At 45.2% G+C, this 20,704-nt stretch overlaps 1 pseudogene; it reads right to left on the minus strand.

Annotated features, from left to right (window-relative positions):
* Positions 1-7,419: 7,419 nt before the first annotated feature.
* Positions 7,420-13,701, minus strand: LOC129833900 (aquaporin-5-like; annotated as a pseudogene).
* Between the last annotated feature and the right edge of the window lie 7,003 nt (positions 13,702-20,704).

Here is a 20,704-nt window from a genome sequence, read left to right on the forward strand (position 1 = left end):
ATTTCCCTTAACTGGAACTAAGGGGCCTAACCTGAACCATGAAAAACAGCCCCAGACCATTATTCCTCCTCCACCAAACTTTACAATTGGCACAATGCATTGGGGCAGGTAGCGTTCTCCTGGCATCCGCCAAACACAGATTCGTCTGATGGACTGCCAGATGGTGAAAAGTGATTCATCACTCCAGAAAACGCATTTCCACTGCTCCAGAGTCCAATGGCGGCAAGCTTTACACCGCTCCAGCCGATGCTGTAGGCTGTAGGCTTCCGGGCGCCGAGCGAGATGGCTGCCTCGCTTCGCGTTCCTTGGAAAATATGCAGTATTCTGTTTTTTTATGTGTTATTTCTTACATTGGTACCCCAGGTGATCTTAGATGTCATTACATACAGTCGGGAGGAACTACTGAATATACGATTAACGTCAACTAACCACCGTTCCTACCAGGAATATGACTTTCCCGAAACGGATCCAGTGTTTTGCCTTCCACCCAATACAATGGACCTGATCCCAGCCGGCGAAGCTACTCGACGCCGTAAAAGGGGAAAACGTAGCGGTCTCCTGGTCAGGCTTCGGAGACGGGCACATCGCGCTCCACTCCCTAGCATACTACTCGCCAATGTCCAGTCTCTTGACAATAAGGTCGATGAAATCCGAGCACGGGTAACTTTCCAGAGAGACATCAGGGATTGCAACGTGCTCTGCTTCACGGAAACATGGCTAACTCAAAAGACGCTAACGGAGTCGGTGCAGCCAGCTGGTTTCTTCACGCATCGCGCAGACAGAAACAAACATCTTTCTGGTAAGAAGAGGGGCGGGGGGGTATGCCTCATGATTAACGAGACGTGGTGTGACCATCATAACAACACTCAGGAACTCAAGTCATTCTGTTCACCTGATCTAGAACTCCTCACAATCAAATGTCGACCGCATTATCTACCAAGGGAATTCTCTTCGGTCATAATCACAGCCGTATATATTCCCCCCCAAGCAGACACATCGATGGCCCTGAACGAACTCTATCTGACTCTCTGTAAACTGGAAACCACACACCCTGAGGCTGCATTCATCGTAGCTGGGGATTTTAACAAGGCTAATCTAAAAACAAAACTCCCTAAATTCTATCAGCACATCGATTGTCCTACCAGGGCTGGCAAAACTCTGGACCATTGTTATACTAACTTCCGCGACGCATATAAGGCCCTCCCCCGCCCTCCTTTCGGAAAAGCTGACCACGACTCCATTTTGTTGATTCCAGCCTACAAACAGAAATTAAAACTACAAGCTCCCGCGCTCAGGTCTGTTCAACGCTGGTCCGACCAATCTGATTCCACGCTTCAAGACTGCTTCGATCACGCGGATTGGAATATGTTCCGCACCGCGTCCAACAACAACATTGAAGAATATGCTGATTCGGTGAACGAGTTCATTAGGAAGTGCATTGACGATGTCGTACCCACAGCAACGATTAAAACATTCCCAAACCAGAAACCGTGGATTGACGGCAGCATTCGCGTGAAACTGAAAGCGCGAACCACTGCTTTTAACCAGGGCAAGGTGACCGGAAACATGACCGAATACACACAGTGTAGCTATTCTCTCCGCAAGGCTATCAAACAGGCTAAGTCCCAGTACAGAGACAAAATTGAATCGCAATTCAACAGCTCAGACACAAGAGGTATGTGGCAGGGTCTACAGTCTATCACGGATTACAAAAAGAAAACCAGCCCCGTCGCGGACCAGGATGTCTTGCTCCCAGACAGGCTAAATACCTTTTTTGCCCGCTTTGAGGACAATGCAGTGCCACTGACACGGCCCGCTACCAAAACCTGCGGGCTCTCCTTCACTGCAGCCGAGGTGAGTAAAACATTTAAACGTGTTAACCCTCGCAAGGCTGCAGGCCCAGACGGCATTCCCAGCCGCGTCCTCAGAGCATGCGCAGACCAGCTGGCTGGTGTGTTTACGGACATATTCAATCAATCCTTATCCCAGTCTGCTGTTCCCACATGCTTCAAGAGGGCCACCATTGTTCCTGTTCCCAAGAAAGCTAAGGTAACTGAGCTAAACGACTACCACCCCGTAGCACTCACTTCCGTCATCATGAAGTGCTTTGAGAGACTAGTCAAGGACCATATCACCTCCACCCTACCGGACACCCTAGACCCACTCCAATTTGCTTACCGACCCAATAGGTCCACAGACGACGCAATCGCAACCACACTGCACACTGCCCTAACCCATCTGGACAAGAGGAATACCTATGTGAGAATGCTGTTCATCGACTACAGCTCAGCATTTAACACCATAGTACCCTCCAAACTCGTCATCAAGCTCGAGACCCTGGGTCTCGACCCCGCCCTGTGCAACTGGGTCCTGGACTTCCTGACGGGCCGCCCCCCAGGTGGTGAGGGTAGGTAACAACATCTCCACCCCGCTGATCCTCAACACTGGGGCCCCACAAGGGTGCGTTCTGAGCCCTCTCCTGTACTCCCTGTTCACCCACGACTGCGTGGCCATGCACGCCTCCAACTCAATCATCAAGTTTGCGGACGACACTACAGTGGTAGGCTTGATTACCAACAATGACGAGACGGCCTACAGGGAGGAGGTGAGGGCCCTCGGAGTGTGGTGTCAGGAAAATAACCTCACACTCAACGTCAACAAAACAAAGGAGATGATTGTGGACTTCAGGAAACAGCAGAGGGAGCACCCCCCGCAGCAGCGCCTCTTCAACCTCAGGAGGCTGAAGAAATTCGGCTTGTCACCAAAAGCACTCACAAACTTCTACAGATGCACAATCGAGAGCATCCTGTCGGGCTGTATCACCGCCTGGTACGGCAACTGCTCCGCACACAACCGTAAGGCTCTCCAGAGGGTAGTGAGGTCGGCAGAACGCATCACCCGGGGCAAACTACGTGCCCTCCAGGACACCTACACCACCCGATGTCACAGGAAGGCCATAAAGATCATCAAGGACAACAACCACCCAAGCCACTGCCTGTTCACCCCGCTATCATCCAGAAGGCGAGGTCAGTACAGGTGCATCCAAGCAGGGACCGAGAGACTGAAAAACAGCTTCTATCTCAAGGCCATCAGACTGTTAAACAGCCACCACTAACATTTAGCGGCCGCTGCCAACATACTGACTCAACTCCAGCCACTTTAAAAATGGGAATTGATGGAAATTATGTAAAAATGTACCACCAGCCACTTTAAACAATGCCACCTAATATAATGTTTACATACCCTACATTACACATCTCTTATGTATATGTATATACTGTACTCTATATCATCTACTGCATCTTGCCATCTTATGTAATACATGGACCACTAGCCACTTTAAACTATGCCACTTTATGTTTACATACCCTACAGTACTCATCTCATAGGTATATACCGTACTCTATACCATGTACTGCACCATTGCCTATGTCGTTCTGTACCATCACTCATTCATATATCTCTATGTACATATTATTTATCCCTTTACACTTGCGTGTATAAGGTAGTAGTTGCGGAATTGTTAGGTTAGATTACTTGTTGTTATTACTGCATTGTCGGAACTAGAAGCACAAGCATTTCGCTACACTCGCATTAACATCTGCTAACCATGTGTATGTGACTAATAAAATTTGATTTGATTTTGATTTGCTTGGCATTCCTCATGGTGATCTTAGGCTTGTGTGTGGCTGCTCAGCCATGGAAACCCATTTCATGAAGCTCCCGACAAACAGTTATTGTGCTGATGTTGCTTCCAGAGGCAGTTTGGAACTCGGTAGTGAGTGTTGCAACCGCGGACAGACCATTTTTACGCACCACGCGCTTCAGCACTCAACAGTCCCATTCTGTGAGCTTATGTGGCCTAGCACTAGCACTTGTTGCGCCTAGACATTTCCACTTCACAATAACAGCACTTACAGTCGACCGGTGCGGCTCTAGGAGGGCGGAAGTTTGACAAACTGACTTGTTGGAAAGGTGGCCTCCTATGACAGTGCCACGTTGAAAGTCACTGAGCTCTTCAGTACGGCCATTTTGCTACGAATGTTTGTCTATGGAGATTGCATGGCTGTGTGCTCAATTGTATACACCTGTCAGCAACGGGTGTGGCTGAAATAGCCGAATCCACACATTTTTACTTACTTTTATATATACAGTGTAGTTTAACAGATACCATAAAAACGATGCAACGCCTACTGAATGATGCAAAGGCAAAACTTACCAAATAGTATATTGCAATACTTACGTTTTGTTGCTAAACTGATAGAAATCTGCAGAGAAGCCAAAGAAGCTTCCCTCAGGGCCAGAGAACTCAGTGAAGTTAATCAGGTTTAGATTTAAGGTGTCAGAGTGATGTGGGAGAGCAAATAGCAGGAGACCCATCATTTGTATTGATGCAGTGTTCCTCCATCTTTTTCAGCTATAACGCTTCTCTAGCTCCGTCAACTCCCTCACCTAAATGAAAGTACCCTCACCGCAAGTCAAATGTCTTGCCAAATGTGTTCTTCCTATGTGAGTGATCCTTATCATCTTCGTTTGTTTTCCGCAAGGCAGGGAACTTACACAGTAATGTCGAGAGGGCTGTCATAGATAGTGCAGAGTTGTTGATGTGAGTTGAAGGATTATTTTCTCGCTAAGCGACAGGTATTTGCGGCTCTCATTGCATTGCAGTGAGTGGAGTGTAACTAACTGCTTCCTGTATGTAGGACTTTGCAGAGAGTATTTTGCACAATGAAGTGAAGATATTTGAGTCTGTCAGGACAAAACTGCAGCTCTCACACACATGAGCACATACATTCAAAGAGTTATATTACCTTGTAAACAATGTCGCTCATAGTAAATAAATGTAAAAAAAAAAAAAAAAAAAAAAAAAATGCATTAAGTACACGATTCAAGAGTGTGCGTAACCAACGTATAAAACTATCTTGAGGTGGAACCAAATACAATGTTTTCAATTTTTTTCTCTCAGTTGGGAGCGAGAAAGAGAGGGAGAGAGAGGGAGAGAGGATGACAGAAGCACACACAGACACACGCACAGGGCGGGGTTGCTGGGTTTGAGAGATTAAGGAGACAACGGTCAATTACATCCAACCCTTTCCTTCCCAGATGAGTCCTCCCCAGGGCTTGACAGTTCATGGAAACAGATGGAAAATGTGCGTGGGTCTGACACAAAATGACTCCTGTAGCTTCACACTCCCTTAATACCCTGTACACATGGTAGGATGACTCATACGTTTGGTGTTTTCAGCTTTAATAAACTCTCGCACAGAGGACATGAAAAACATTACAGTATTTTCAGTTTCAATATAGTGAGAAAAAAAAAGTTAAATGATTTATATAATAACGAACATTTTACTGAATCATAGAGTTATCATTTAAATATGTATTACAGGACAAACCCCATGATAGCAGTATATAAAAATACATATCATAGTGATCTGTCCCATAATGTGAATGATTACACAACTGGTACCCCTACTTCAACTGACCTGATTGAAATCACCTTGGACACTCATTAACATTTCTAGGCTTTGGTCTGAATATAAATTCTCTGCTTCTACAGATGGTTCTACACCTCAGAGGTACAAAGATGCACAAAATGAAGTCAAACTGACAAATAACATGATTGTGAAGAACCTGAGATGGTGGATTAGTGTTTTGTTCAGTTCTTAAATATGTCAGAACTAGCCGGAAAGGAAACAAACAGTGGACAAATACAAAAGAGAGGAGAGAGCTGTCTCCCAGAAAACACAGCAGAGTATATTATTGTAGCTTAATTGTAGATGTTCATGAATACTGTAGATGTGTACAACTTTCAGGTTTCTTCACTCATCAGTACTTATGTACACCAGTGGTCAGATATCGGATAATGGTTTGTGGTCACTGGTCAACTGTGGTCAATGGTTGGAGAATGGTTAGAAAATGATTTCCATCTCTACTACTCCACGGTGTGTTCCAAGGTTTGTTTGGGTCCTTCGGAAACAGTTCTTTAAAATCTGCAAACCAGTCACCAGGGAAACCCCATCGTGGGTGGAGAGAGAGAGAGAGAGCGAGAGCGAGAGAGAGAGAGAGAGAGAGATGCAGAGGGTGGGGTTGCTGGGTTTGAGCGATTAAGGAGACACTGGTCAATAACACCCAACCCCTTCCCAGATTATTCCTATTTTGGGCCGGACAACTTCTGTAGCTTCACACTCACTTTACAATCCCCTCCCATTTCTCCTGTGAACATGGGAGGACGACTCAAAAGTTTCAGTTTTAACAAACTCTTGCACAGAGGACATGAAACACATTATTCAATTTAGCGAAAACAAATCTAGAATTCATTCGATGATACAAGTATTTTACTGATTGATTCAATTGTCATTGAAATATGTATAACAGGGAAAACCCCTTTATAGTGGTATATAAAAACATATCATAGTGATCTGTCCTATAATGTGAACGATTATACAGCTGGTACCCGTACTTTAAATGACCTGAAAGAAATCACCTTGAGCGCTCAGTAACATTTTGAGGCTTTAGTCTGAAAAAAATTCTCTGCTTCTACAGATGGTTCTAAACCTCAGAGGTACAAATATGCCCAAAATGAAGTTAAACTGACAAACAACATGATTGTGAAGAACCTGAGATGGTGGATATGTGTTTTGGTCAGTTCTGAAATATCACAGAACTATCCAGTGTAACGCTCGTCTATTTCTTCCACCTCCTCGGATGAGGAGAGGCGAGAAGGAGCAGACCAAAATGCAGCGTAGGTGGAATACATGATGAATTTAATAACAAGACGAAACACGAAAAACACTTGAATAGATTACAAGTCAACAGACCTGAACAAACGAACTTACAAAATACGAAGAACGCACGAACAGGAACAGACTACATACACGAACGAAAAACGAAACAGTCCCGTGTGGTGCGACATACACAGACACGGAAGACAATCACCCACAAACAAACAGTGAGAACAGCCTACCTTAATATGGTTCTCAATCAGAGGAAACGTCAAACACCTGCCTCTAATTGAGAACCATATCAGGCAACACATTAAACCCAACATAGAAACACAACACATAGAATGCCCTCCCCAACTCACGCCCTGACGAACTAAACACATAAAAAACAACAGAAAACAGGTCAGGAACGTGACATCCAGAAAGGAAACTAGTCAGTACATTCTCGAAAAGAGAGGAGAGAGCACTCTCCCAGAGAATACAGCAGAGTATATTTTCATAGCAACATTGAAGATGTGCATGAATACTGAAGACGTGTACAAATGTTGAGTTTCTTCACTCAGTGGTACCTAACAATGGACCCAGCTAGCACGATCACTTGTGTAAACCAGTGGCAAGTGGTCAGATATCAGAGAGTATTGTTTGGTCACCTTTGCTGAATGGTCAGAGAATGGAAAGAGAACTTCCTCCATCTCTACTCCACTGTGTGTTCCAAGGTGGTGGGATGTTTGAGTGGATCCTTGGGAAACAGTTCCTTAAACTCAGCCAACCAGTCACCAGGGAAACCCCATCTTGGGAAGAGCACAAGGTCATGTGGTAGGCAAGCCAGTTATGCTCCCAAAAAACAGCCCCACCCAATACACCTGCAGAGGAGAGACATACTTTTTTGTAAGTAGATTTGTATGTGTGCACTCTTTTGTGATCTTAGTTAACAGCGTCAATATACTTCTGTATTTTCATGGAGCACAATGAGAGATAGTCAACTTGTGTTTGACCAGACTCACCCAATGGTTATTACATTTTAAAGTGACCACAGTTGGACCAAAAGACCTAGCTGGATTCATGCCACAGCCAGTGTACCAAATCGGGTCAGAAGTAGAAGGTAAAGAGAGAATGAGGGAGAAAAAGTGAGCGAGAGAGGGGCATGAAATCAAAAGATAAGTCATAGGAAAAAAGTAAAGATCTACAAAGTGTTTTAATTGGCAAAAACCATTAAATTACCCAAATTACCCATGGTCAGACAGAATTAGAACTAACACAAGTAGGTTCTGGCATCTTCCTTACCGCTACTAGATTTCCCAAAGTGACAGACAAGCCGACCACTACAGGACCCAGGAGGTGGAAGGCTGATTTGGGTCGAGATGTGGCGAGGACACAGACTACCAGCTGAAAGGTGATGGCTGTTTCCACTGAGAAGGCTTGGCATGGGTGGACACCCAAGGCTACCTGGAGAAAGATTTTTTTTTACAGATATCAGACCTGTACTCATTGAGTAATGTATTTTTTTTTATAAGCACCCATAATCAATTAAGCCCACACAAAAATACAAAGACATTTTTGGCAAAACATTTCTAATAATGACTTTTCGGAAGCTATAATAACACAGAAAAACAATACTTCACTACAACCTGGAATCAAATAAAAATGAATTAGACGTGACTCACCTCGTTCAGTACCCAGATGCCCTCTGAGCGGGGCAGGCACCATTCCCATGAGAAGGGCACAGGCACAGAGTGCACCGAGGAGCTGTGCCCCCACGTAGAGGACAGCTCTCCAGGGGCTCACCCTCAGTCCTGCAGCCAGAGCCAGGGTCACAGCCGGGTTCAAGTGGACCACTCCTCCAGAGGTAGCAGGACCCAGGCACACAGTCACCAAAGCCACAGTGGTCCCAAACGCCAGGGCCACATGCAGGGGGTCAGGGTGGCACTCGGAGAGGGACTGGGTGTCCGAGAGAAAGGATGGGTCTGACTCGAAAGACAATCATGCAGATGATGATCACAGGTGGGACTGGAGAGTCTCCCATCCCAGGCTGGAAGCTGGGGCCATAGCACCACCGAGGCCAGACTGGCGAAGAGGAAGATGGCAGTGCCCACAAATTCACACAGGAGGTCCCAGAGGAAGGAGAGTGTCCAAATGTTCTTCAGAACCAGCACCAGACTGGAAAGGACTTGCATGATGGATGAATGAATCTCTGTTTCTCTGTTGTCCTGTTTCTCTGTTTGTTTGTCGCTCTGCCATGAAAGACATCCAGGAGTCAGCAGCAGCAGAACCAAACAACCACAAGGGACTGAAATGGGAACCTATATGGAGTGGGAACCTACCTCTGTGTGACGCATGTATCAGGAAGGTGACCTCTTTCTTTTCCCGCTGAGATTATTTACCTGTCCCCTCAGTATACTGCTTGTATTGTGATGTGTGGGTAAGGCTGGAGGAGAGGTGAGGAGGCTTGCATTTGCTTAGCCAATGCATATTTTGTCTTTCTGCTTTTCCGTACTCTCAGATGGCTGCCGGTAAATGTCGAGTGGGGTCTTCTTTCCGGGGGTCATAGATTTACTCATAGGTAATGAGGGGCCACTAGCTAGGGGCCGCTAGCTTCTGGTCTCTCTTTGCAGCTGGGGGTCTCCCCTCTTCCTTCTCCCTTCTTCTAACTATCTCATATACACCCTTGCCTCTGTTTCTCAAAGAAAAGTGCTTCACCAAAGAGGATTATAGGGTTACCTGAAGCTTTCTATCTTTCAGATAGAAGAGGAGTGTGGCTGAGGATTGAGCTGAACAAGCCAAAGCCAACTAACTGATTTGCAATTAGTGATGACATGGGATTCATCCTAAATGTGTACTTTCCTGACCTGGGGTCAACCAGAGTTTAGGATCAATTTATGTAATTTTACATAAACTGATCAAGATACTGTATATTCTGTCCACCCCAAAACAAGCCAAATACAGCATTTTAATCCAGCGTAGTAGGTAAAGAGTGCCAAGGGAGGGAGCTCTCTCATCACAGAGAGTGGCCAGGGAAGTTTTACTGTAACAGGCTGACTAAGAGAGGGTGGGGGAACTAAAAACGACCACAGTAAAGCATGTAAAGGTCAGTTAGGACCAATGGCAGGACAGTTATACTGAGATTCCCCTGCAGAGATAGCTTCCTGCCAAGGTCATGGAAATTGACACAGTAGCTGAGATTGGTTGAGTCAGGACAGGGATAAATGTGTAAAATATGGTAAGGCGAGATTGTGTTTCAACAAAATGTGGAGATGGGGATGAATGTAGATGACGGGGAATGTCATAGTAGGAGACTACAGTATGAGCCTTTAGACTACAAAGTATACATGTGTGTGTGTGTGTGTTAATTAACAAGGGGAAGCTGTTGAGGCATGCATTTCTGAAATGTTCTTCATAGAAAAACATGAGGTGGGCATCTTCAAAAGGTAGCCTACTGTCACGCCCTGGCCTTAGTTATCTTTGTTTTCTTTATTATTTAGTTAGGTCAGGGTGTGACATGGGGGATGTATGTGTTTTGTATTGTCTAGGGTTTTTTGTATGTTTATGGGGCAATGTCTAGTCTAGGTGTATGTATGTCTATGGTTGCCTAGATGGGTTCTCAATTAGAGACAGCTGTCTATCGTTGTCTCTGATCGGGAACCATATTTAGGCAGCCATAGTCATTAGGTAGTTTGTGGGTGATTGTCTATGTCTAAGTTGCCTGTGTCTGCACTTATTGTTTGTATAGCTTCACGTTCGTTGGTTTGTTGTTTTGTTTAGTTTGTATAGTGTTCGTTTCGTCTTCGTCTTCAAATAAAGAAGATGTATTGCTATCACGCTGCGCCTTGGTCCTCCTCTCTTTCAAAATACGACGATCATGACACCTACAGTCTTTTTTTCCTTATAATTAGAACAACATTTAAGAATGGCTAGGTGGAATTCATTGTATCCTACTGTGAAGATACTGTGCAATGCAATACAGTATGAATTGAGTTAGTGTAGAATCTGCTGTCCTTCAGTTATTAATCATCTTTCCATTGTCACATTTCTCCATCATCTGTACTGATTCCTGCCTCATTGTCTCCCCATTCTCTTGCTTTCCTGTCTTAGTTCCTTAGTTCCGACCACACGTCATCGCGCACATGCACGGCAACTGAGTTCATCTCTTTTTTACCGACGCAGATCTTTTCAGCTCGTTCAGTCAAAAGACTGAATCAGACATAATTATAACAGGCAATATCTGCTCTACTCCATTCAGAATCACTGGAAGCAGCAGACAAGGCGATCCAATTTTGCCTTTGCTATTTTTATTATCCATAGAACCCCTGGACTAGGCAATTCATCAATAGAAGGAAATAAAAATTTCCGCTAATATCAACCTGCCTCTTGCCTGCCCCTTGTTGTACAATAAATATCGGACACTCAAACCATCTGCCTCCTGTGTCTGCATCTGTGTCTCGCCCTGTGTCGTTATAGTACGAACTGGTCATGACAGACCCAGCAGACTCGGAACAGCTCCACAACACTGTGTCCATGCACAGAGTCACTATTGGAAGACATGAGGAGCTTCTTCTGAACCTAATGGAGGGGTTCCATTCACTCGCGGAATGCCACGACCAGGGGTTCAAGATGTTACTGGAGTAATTCTGTGTATTTTCTCACAGGCAGGATGCCACAACGGAGACCTCCCAGTCGCTCAGTAACTCCCCTACCAGTAGTTGGTTTGTACAGCCTACCCCGGTTCCCCGAGAACCCCACTTACTTCCTCTGGAGCGATATTATGGGGATCCTGGAACCCAGCCGGCGTTTCTTTCTCAGTGCTCCCTCATTTTTGAGCTGCAGCCATCTTCATTCCCCTCGGATTGGTCGAAGATAGCGTATCTGATTAGGCTAATGGCTGGAAGGGCGCTCACCTGGGCTATGACAGTTTGGGAGCAACAATCCGCCATTTGTCGTCATCCTGAAGACTTCATGGCGGAGGTGAGGAAGGTGTTCGATTCTCCGGTATCCAGGAGAGAGGCGGCCTCGATTACTACTTCGATTACATCAAGGCTCCCGTAGTGTGGCAGACTACGAAGTAGATTTTCGCACGTTGGCTGCCGAGAGTGCCTGGAATCCGGAGTCCCTATTTGATACCTTCCTTCACGGATTGTCGGAGGAGATAAAAGATGAGCTCGCAGCTCGGGAATTACCTTTGGACCTTGATTCCCTCATTGTCTATGGGAACGCGGGAGGGAGAGGGAGTCTGTTCTCGGTCACACACGCTCCTTCGCTGCTGCTTGTTCCCTTCCCGAAGAAACCCAGAAGTCCCCAATGTCTGGATATCGGAGAGGAGCCGAAGCCACCTGAGTTCCCTCGGGAGTCAACGGCGACGGGGGACTCGTGTACTCTGGAGCGTATGCAACTGAGCAGAGCTCGATTATCGTCTAAGGAACGTTCACGAAGGCTAAGCTCTAACTGTTGTCTGTGTTGTGGTGCCGCGGGGCATTACATAGCCACCTGCCCAGTAAAGAGACCAGGCTCATTAATAGGAACGAGTACACTGGGGCCCCAGACTGGGAGGTCTCTAACTAGCTCAACGACTTTGGAACAGATGAGAGTGTTATGGATGCTACCCTGGTATCTGAGTTAGGTACAGTATCCCCACTCAACTCCTCTCCGTTCCCATGGACGCAAGAGCTCTGGACGGCCGCTCCATTGGCAGGGTCACGCACAGAACAGTTCCCCTAAATCTGCGGGTATCTGGCAATCACAATGAGTCATTACAGCTTCTCCTCATTGAATCTCCCCACGTCCCTGATGTTTTGGATTTTCTTGGCTCCAGAAGCACAACCCAGATATTGACTGGACCACGGGTTCAATCCTGGGTTGGAGCCCGTTCTGTCACTCACGTTGCCTTATGGCGGCGCAGACTCCCCCTGGACGTCCTCCTAAAGCCTCAGATCTCTCTGCCTTTCCCGCAGAGTAGTCTTCAGCAAGGCTCGTGCTACCTCGCTTCCTCCACATCATCCCTACGATTGCGCTATTGACCTCATCCCAGGCACAACACTCCCTCGAGGCCGGCTATATTCCCTGTCTGACCCTGAGACTAAGGCCATGGAGGAGTACATTGAGGACTCTCTGGCTGCTGGGAGAAATTCTCCCTTCTGCCTCCCCTGCCAGTGCAGGGTTCTTCTTTGTGGAAAAAAGGACAAGACCCTGCGTCCCTGTATCGACTACCGGGGCCTTGATGAGATTACATTAAAGAATCGCTAGCCCCTGCCACTCCTCTCCTCTGCTTTCAAACCTCTCCAGAGGGCTACCATCTTTTCCAAACTGGACCTTTGGAATGCCTACCACCTTGTTCGAATACGCGAAGGAAACGAGTGGAAGACAGCCTTCAACACTGCCAGTGGACACTATGAGTACCTGGTCATGCCGTTTGGACTCACCAACGCTCCCGCTGTTTTCCAGGCCCTGGTCAACAATATGCTCCGGGACATGTTGAATTGGTTTGTGTTCGTCTACCTCGTTGACATCCTGGTTTTCTCCCGTTCTGCCCAATAACACGTTCTCCATGTCCGACAAGTCCTTCAGCGCCTCCTGGAGAATCAGTTGTTTGTAAAAGCAGAGAAGTGCAAATTCCACTGCTCCACAATCTCCTTTCTAGGATATGTTATTGCTGAAGGAAATGCCCAGATGGATCCCGATAAGGTGAGAGCGGTGGTGGATTGGCACCAACCCACAACCAGCGTGCAGCTACAACGGTTCCTGGGTTTGCTAATTTCTACCGCTGTTTCATTCGGGGAAACAGCACCCTGATGGCTCTCCTCTCTGCACTCACCTCTCCAAATGTACTGTTCACATGATCCACAGTAGTGGACAGAATGCAGAAGCCATCAGGAGCCCTTCCCACGTCAGGCTTCAGCCGGATCAACAGGGTTTTATGCCTCAGCCGGCTCGCCAGAAGGCTACGCATCAGCCGGCTCACCAGGCTCCCACGTCCCAGCGGGATCATCAGGTTGGAATGGGATGAGGTTGGGGTGGAGAGTCACTTCTTTGTTTTCTTTTCCTGTTTATACTGAATGTATTATTACTTAAACGCTGTGTATGTCTTACTGTTTTGTCTTTTTTCCCATTTTGTTTTTAGCCTACGGGTACATGTTTTATCAACTTAAAAATGTAAATGGATAATGTACTTGTAAACCCCCAACAAAAAATGACAAACATAATAAATTATTTGATTCAGTATTGGCCAGACCCCCAAGCAGCGAACTAAAAACTTAATAGAATCATGATTCTACAAGCCTCGTTCACCATATTTTTTGGGGGGAGCTGTCATTTGTTACACTTTTTAACGAGGGATTCAAACAATGTACATTTGTGATAGGCATACAAAGACAGTTATTTATTGATAGCTTTGAAACCAGGTCTAGATGCTGCTGCATCCGGACTAGTTTGTGAACGACTCTCGGCAGAATACTAGTGATGGGACACTGGATACCGATGCTCCAATGCAGCTTTCAAAACACTACTGATCCGACACAATGTACTGATGCTCGTTTAAAGTAAGATTACCACGTGAACAATGATGTCCAAAGCTTTGTTTGATTCATGCGTTTTCGTAACGTGTCTTGCAAAATGAGAGATCGCATGCTTTCAATGCCAAGTTGCTTACAAATATAGTTCCGATTTTTTCCCAGTCAGATCACCTGAACGGCAGCTCTGATAGGGTCGTGCAGCATAAAACTCTTAGACACGGGTTTGAGTCCCCACCAAATCAAAACTACACGGCAGAGAAATCTATCTTGAAATCGCAACACACTAATATCAAATCTTGAGAGAGCCTATTTAGATTTTTTTTTCATAAACAGTGATTGTAAATTAATCAGCTCTAGGTGTTATTGGTAGGCTAATTATTTAACTAAAGTTTTTGTGAATATATAATGGTGAGTTGAAAAGTTATATTCAAAAGGAAAGTTTACAGGCAGTTACCGCGTGATAAATTATATAAAAAGCTTCGATTGATCCAACTATTGCTTTGAAAACATAAAACGATGTTGTACACCATTTAGAGATGAATCTAGATATTCTTCTCCATCACTTGGCAGGTGGCTCAGCCTGTAGAGCAGCGGAGAGTCACTAGGGATATTCTTGTCATGGGGAGTCACAGGATTGGGTCCCCATATTGGCTAAAAGGTATTTTAAATTACCCATTTTTGACAAGCATAGGCAGTTAATATTTTTTTTGATTTAACACTGTAATTCATGCAATGGCGCCACCGTCTTTAGTAAATGCGTAAACTTGTGGTAAAAAGCAGGTTGCATGTTTCAAAGTAACATTACCACGTGATCAATGACGTCCGACGTACTTTTTCGAAATGTATGTTGCAAAATTCCAAGATCCCACTAAATTTGTTTTGGTGTTGGTACTAGAGCCGAATTGCTCTCAGACTCCGACATTTAGTGAAAAAGAATGTCAGCACATAAAGTATATTCAAAAGGTATTCCTTGACTTATTCTGCATTTTGTTGTAATAAAAAAAAGTTATTAAATAGATTTGTCACCCATTTACACACAATAACCCATAAAACAGTGAAAAGATGTTTTTAGATTTTTTTGCAAATGTTTTGAATATGAAATACAGAAATATCTCATCTAAATAAGTATTCACACCCCTAAGTCAATACTTTGCAGAAGCAGCTATGGCAGCGATTAAAGCTGTGAGTCTTTCTGGGTAAGTCTCTAAGAGCTTTCCACACATGGATTGTGCAACATTTGACCATCATATTTTTTCTTAAATTCTTCAAGCTCTGTCAAATTGGTTGTAGATCATTGCTTGACAACCGTATTCAGGTTTTGCAATAGATTTTTAAGTAGAAAATCTGTAAAACAAATACAATAAAATCATAATCTGTACCTCGGCAACTAAGGAACATTCACGTCATTCTTCGTAAGAAACTCCAGTGTATATTTGGACTTGTGTTTTAGGTTATTGTCCTGCTGAAAGGTGAATTCATCTCCCAGTGTCTGTTGGAAAGCAGACTGAACCAGGTTTTTCTCTAGGATTTTGCCTGTGCTTCGATGACAAGCATACACATAAGATGATACAGACACCACGATGCTTTAAAATATGGAGAGTGCTACTCAGTAATGTGTTGTATTGGATTTTCCCCAAACATAATGCTTTGTATTCAGAACAAAAAGTGAATTGCTTTGCCACATTTCTTGCAGGATTACTTCAGTGCCTTGTTGCAAACAGGATGCATGTTTTGGATTATTTTTATTCTCTACAGGCTTCCTTCTTTTCACTCTGTCAATTAGGTTAGTATTGTGGAGTAACTACAATGTTGTTGATCTATCCTTAGTTTTCTCCTATTACAGCCATTCAACTCTGCAACAGCTAAGAGCTGCCCAGTGACACGAGCCTACCAGATGAGCGAAGTAACTTCTATGCTCACTTCGAGACAAGTAACAGTGAAACATGCATGAGAGCATCAGCTGTTCCGGACGACTGTGTGATCACGCTCTCCGCAGCCGATGTGAGTGAGACCTTCAAACAGTTGAACATTCACAAGGCCGCAGGGCCAGACGGATTATCAGGACGTGTACTCCGGGCATGCGCTGACCAACTGGAAAGTGTCTTCACTGACATTTTCAACCTCTCCCTGTCTGAGTCTGTAATACCAACATGTTTAAGCAGACCAAGAACACTAAGGTAACCTCCCTAAATGACTACCTACCCGTAGCACTCACGTCGGTGTGTCACGCTCTGTCAAAATCGAACCCAGAAGCAGACCAGGACAAGGAGCGTAGGAAGAAGGTGAGTATTTATTTACAAGGAAACGTGAATGGGTAGATATATCCAGATGGCGTAGCGGGCAGCGGTGGTGAGTTGATGGGAGTAAATAGGTGAATCCAATGGGGTAGCGGAATCCTCCGTCGACCAGGCGGGAATGGGGTAAATGATCCGGGTGAGTAACTGAAGACAAAACAAACGGAGGTAAGTTTAAGGCAAGCAATACGAAAAAAAAATATATATATATACTATCCAACTTGAGGCTGATACTATGGCACAACATACTGTTCATGGCTAACGATCCGGCAGGGAATGGATGTCAGGTCAGAGCTTTTGAAGGGGAGAGGTGATGATCAGGACAGGTGTGCAGATTACTGATGGAATACAGGTGCGGGTGAACATCAATCTCCCAACAAGCTAATTCGCCCTGCAACCAGACAGGGTGCGTTCCAGGACACCGGAAACACACTCCAGGACAGAAACACAGGCAAACACAGACTCAGGAAGCGGGATTCGTGACACGGTGGCCATGAAATGCTTTGAAAGGCTGTTCATGGCTCACATCAACACCATTATCCCAGAAACCTTAGACCCACTTCAATTTGTATACCAAACCAACAGATCCACAAATTATGCAATCTCTATTGCACTCCACACTGCCCTTTCACATCTCGACAAAAGGAACACCTATGTGAGAATGCTATTCATTGACTACAGCTCAGCATTCAAGACCATGGTGCCCTCAAAGCTCATCACTAAGCTAAGGACCCTGGGACTAAACACCTCCCTCTGCAACTGGATCCTGGACTTCGTGACAGGCCGCCCCCAGGTGGTAAGGGTATGTAACAGCACATCCACCACGCTGATCCTCAACTCAGGGTCCCCTCAGGGGTGTGTGCTCAGTCCCCTCCTGTACTCCCTGTTAACTCATGACTGCAAACCAGGCATGACTCCAACACCATCATTAAGTTTGCTGATGACATAACAGTGGTAGGCCTGATCACCGACAACGATTAGACAGCCTATAGGGAGGTGGTCAGAGACCTGACCGTGTGGTGCAAGGAGAACCACCTCTCCCTCAACGTGATCAATACAAAGGAGATGATTGTGGACTACAGGAAAAGGAGGACCGAGCACGCCCCCGTTTTAATCGACGGGGCTGTAGTGGAGCAGGTTGAGATCTTCAAGTTCCTTGGCATCCACATCAACAACAAAGTAACATTGTCCAAGCACACCAAGACAGTCGTGAAGAGGGCATGACAAAACCTATTCCCCCTCAGGAGATTGAAAAGATTTGGCATGGGTCCTCAGATCCTCAAAAGGTTTACAACTGCACCATCGAGAGCATCCTGTCAGGTTGCATCACTGCCTGGTATGGCAACTGCTCGGCCTCCAACCGTAAGGCACTACAGAGTGTAGTGCGTACGGCCCAGTACATCACCGAGGGCAAAGCTTCCTGCCATCCAGGACCTCTATACCAGGCGGTGTCAGAGGAAGGCCCTAAAAATTGTCAAAGACTCCAGCCACCTTAGTCATAGACTGTTCTGTCTGCTACCGCATGGCAAGCGGTACCGGAGAGCCAAGTCTAGGTCCAAGAGGCTTCTAAACAGCATATTGACTCTGTACCGGTACCCCATGTATTTTCCCCCGCTACTTTTATTTACTGCTGCTCTTTAAATATTTGTTATTCTTATCTCTTACCTTTAAAACATTTTGTTTGTATTTTCTTAAAACTGCATTGTTGGTTCAGGGCTTGTAAGTAATCATTTCACTGTAATGTCTACACCTGTTGTAGTCGGCGCATGTGACAAATAAAATTTGATTTGATTTGGTGAAATCCCTGAGCGGTTTCCTTCCTCTCCTGCAACTGAGTTAGGAAGAATGCCTGTATCTGTGTATTGACTGGGTGTATTGACACCATCTAAAGTGTAATTTATAACTTTACCATGCTCAAAGGGATATTCAATGTCCGCTTTTTACATTTTCACCCATCTACCAATACTGTAGGTGCCCTTCTTTGCAAGACATTGGAAAACCTCCCTGGTCTTTGTGGTCAAATCTATGTTTGAAATTCACTGCTCAACTGAGGGACCTTACAGATGATTGTAAACTCAGCAAATAAAGAAACGTCCCTTTTTCAGGACCCTGTCTTTCAAAGATAATTAGCAAAAATCCAAATATCTTCACAGACCATCATTGTAAAGGGTTTAAACACTGTTTCCCATGCTTGTTCAATGAACCATAAACAATTAATGAACATGCACCTGTGGAACGGTCGTTAAGACACTAACAGCTTACAGATGGTAGGCACTTAAGGTCACAGTTATGAAAACTTAGGATACTAAAGAGGCCTTACTACTGACTGTGAAAAACACCAAAAGAAAGATGCTCATGTTCCCTGCTCATCTGCGTGAACGTGCCTTAGGCATGCTGCAAGGAGGCAAGGGGACTGCAGATGTGGCCAGGGCAATAAATTGCAATGTCCGTACTGTGAGCTCTACAGGGAAACAGGACGGACAGCTGATCGTCCTCGCATTGGCAGACCACGTGTAACAACACCTGCACAGGATCGGTACATCCGAACATCACACCTGTGGGACAGGTACAGGATGGCAACAACAACTGCCCGAGTTACACCAAGAATGCACAAACCCTCCATCAGTGCTCAGACTGTCCGTAATAGGCTGGACTGAGGGCTTGTAGGCCTGTTGTAAGGCAGGTCCTCACCAGACATCACCGGCAACAACCTGGCCTATGGACGCAAACCCACCGTCGCCGGGCCAGACAGGACTGGCAAAAAGTGCTCTTCACTGACGAGTCGCGCTTTGGTCTCACCAGGGGTGATGGTCAGATTCGCCTTTATCGTCGAAGGAATGAGCGTTACATCGAGGCCTGTACTCTGGAGCGGGATCGATTTGGAGGTGGAGGGTACGTCATGGTAGGGCGGTGTGTCACAGCATCATCTGACTGAGCTTGTTGTCATTGCAGGCAATCTTAACGCTGTGCGTTACAGTGAAGACATCCTCCTCCCTGATGTCGAAACCTTCCTGCAGGATCATCCTGACATGACCCTGGAGGCGTCATGCTGGAGCATGACAATGCCAAAATGCACAGAACGAGCATTATGACTGATTTCCTGCACGACAGGAATGTCAGTGTTCTGCCATGGCCAGCGAAGAGCCCGGATCTCAATACCATTGAGCATGTCTAGGACCTGTTGGATCAGAGGGTGAGGGCTAGGGCCATTCCCCACAGAAATGTCCGGGAACTTGCAGGTGTCTTGGTGGAAGAGTAGGTTAACATCTCACAGCAAGAACTAGCAATTTTGGTGCAGTCCATGAGGAGGAGATGCACTGCAGTACTTAATGCAACTGGCCACACCAGATACTGACTGTTACTTTTGACCCCCCCTCCCCACCTTCGTTCAGGTACACATTATTCAATTTCTGTTGACCCATGTCTGTGGAACTTGTTCAGTTTATGTCTCAGTTGTTGAATATTGTTATGTTCATACAAATCTTTACACATTAAGTTTGCTTAAAATAAATGCAGTTGATAGTGAGAGGATATTTCTTTTTTTGCTGAGTTTATGTGTAGGGTACAGAGATGAGGTAGTCATTAAAATATAATGTTAAACACTATTATTGCACGCAAAGGGAGTCCCTGCAACTTATTGTGACTTGTTAAGCAGATTTTTACTCCTGAACTTTTTAGGCTTGCCATAAAAAAGTGGTTGAATACTTATTGACTCAAGACATTTCAGCTTTAAATGTTTGATTAAGTTGTAAACATTTAGAAAAACATAATTCCACTTTGACATTATGGGGTATTGTGTGTAGGCTCAATTTAATACATTTTTACTTCAGGCTGTAACACAACAAAATGTGGAAAAAGTCAAATGGTGTGAACACTTTCTGAAGGAACCGTAGACATCAAATAGGCTGAAATGTGTTCCTGACCAGCCAATGTCACTAGTGTATGAATGCCCATTCCTGCCACCCATTGTTTAAAATATAAACGTCAATACTATCTCAAAATGTCGAGGTGGGAAGTTATTCTCATGGGGCCCAGAGTTTTTCCTTAACTGGTAGGCTAACCTAAGCAGGTAAAACTCTGGACCCTAGTAATAAATCAGCTGTGTAATGTTTTTATACGGGCAAACGTTATAAATCCTGTTGATCTGACAGCCATTTTGAATTGTTTATCTATGGTTTTAGTTATC

This window comes from Salvelinus fontinalis, chromosome 34, assembly GCF_029448725.1.
Source record: "Salvelinus fontinalis isolate EN_2023a chromosome 34, ASM2944872v1, whole genome shotgun sequence".
NCBI classification, from domain to species: domain Eukaryota; kingdom Metazoa; phylum Chordata; class Actinopteri; order Salmoniformes; family Salmonidae; genus Salvelinus; species Salvelinus fontinalis.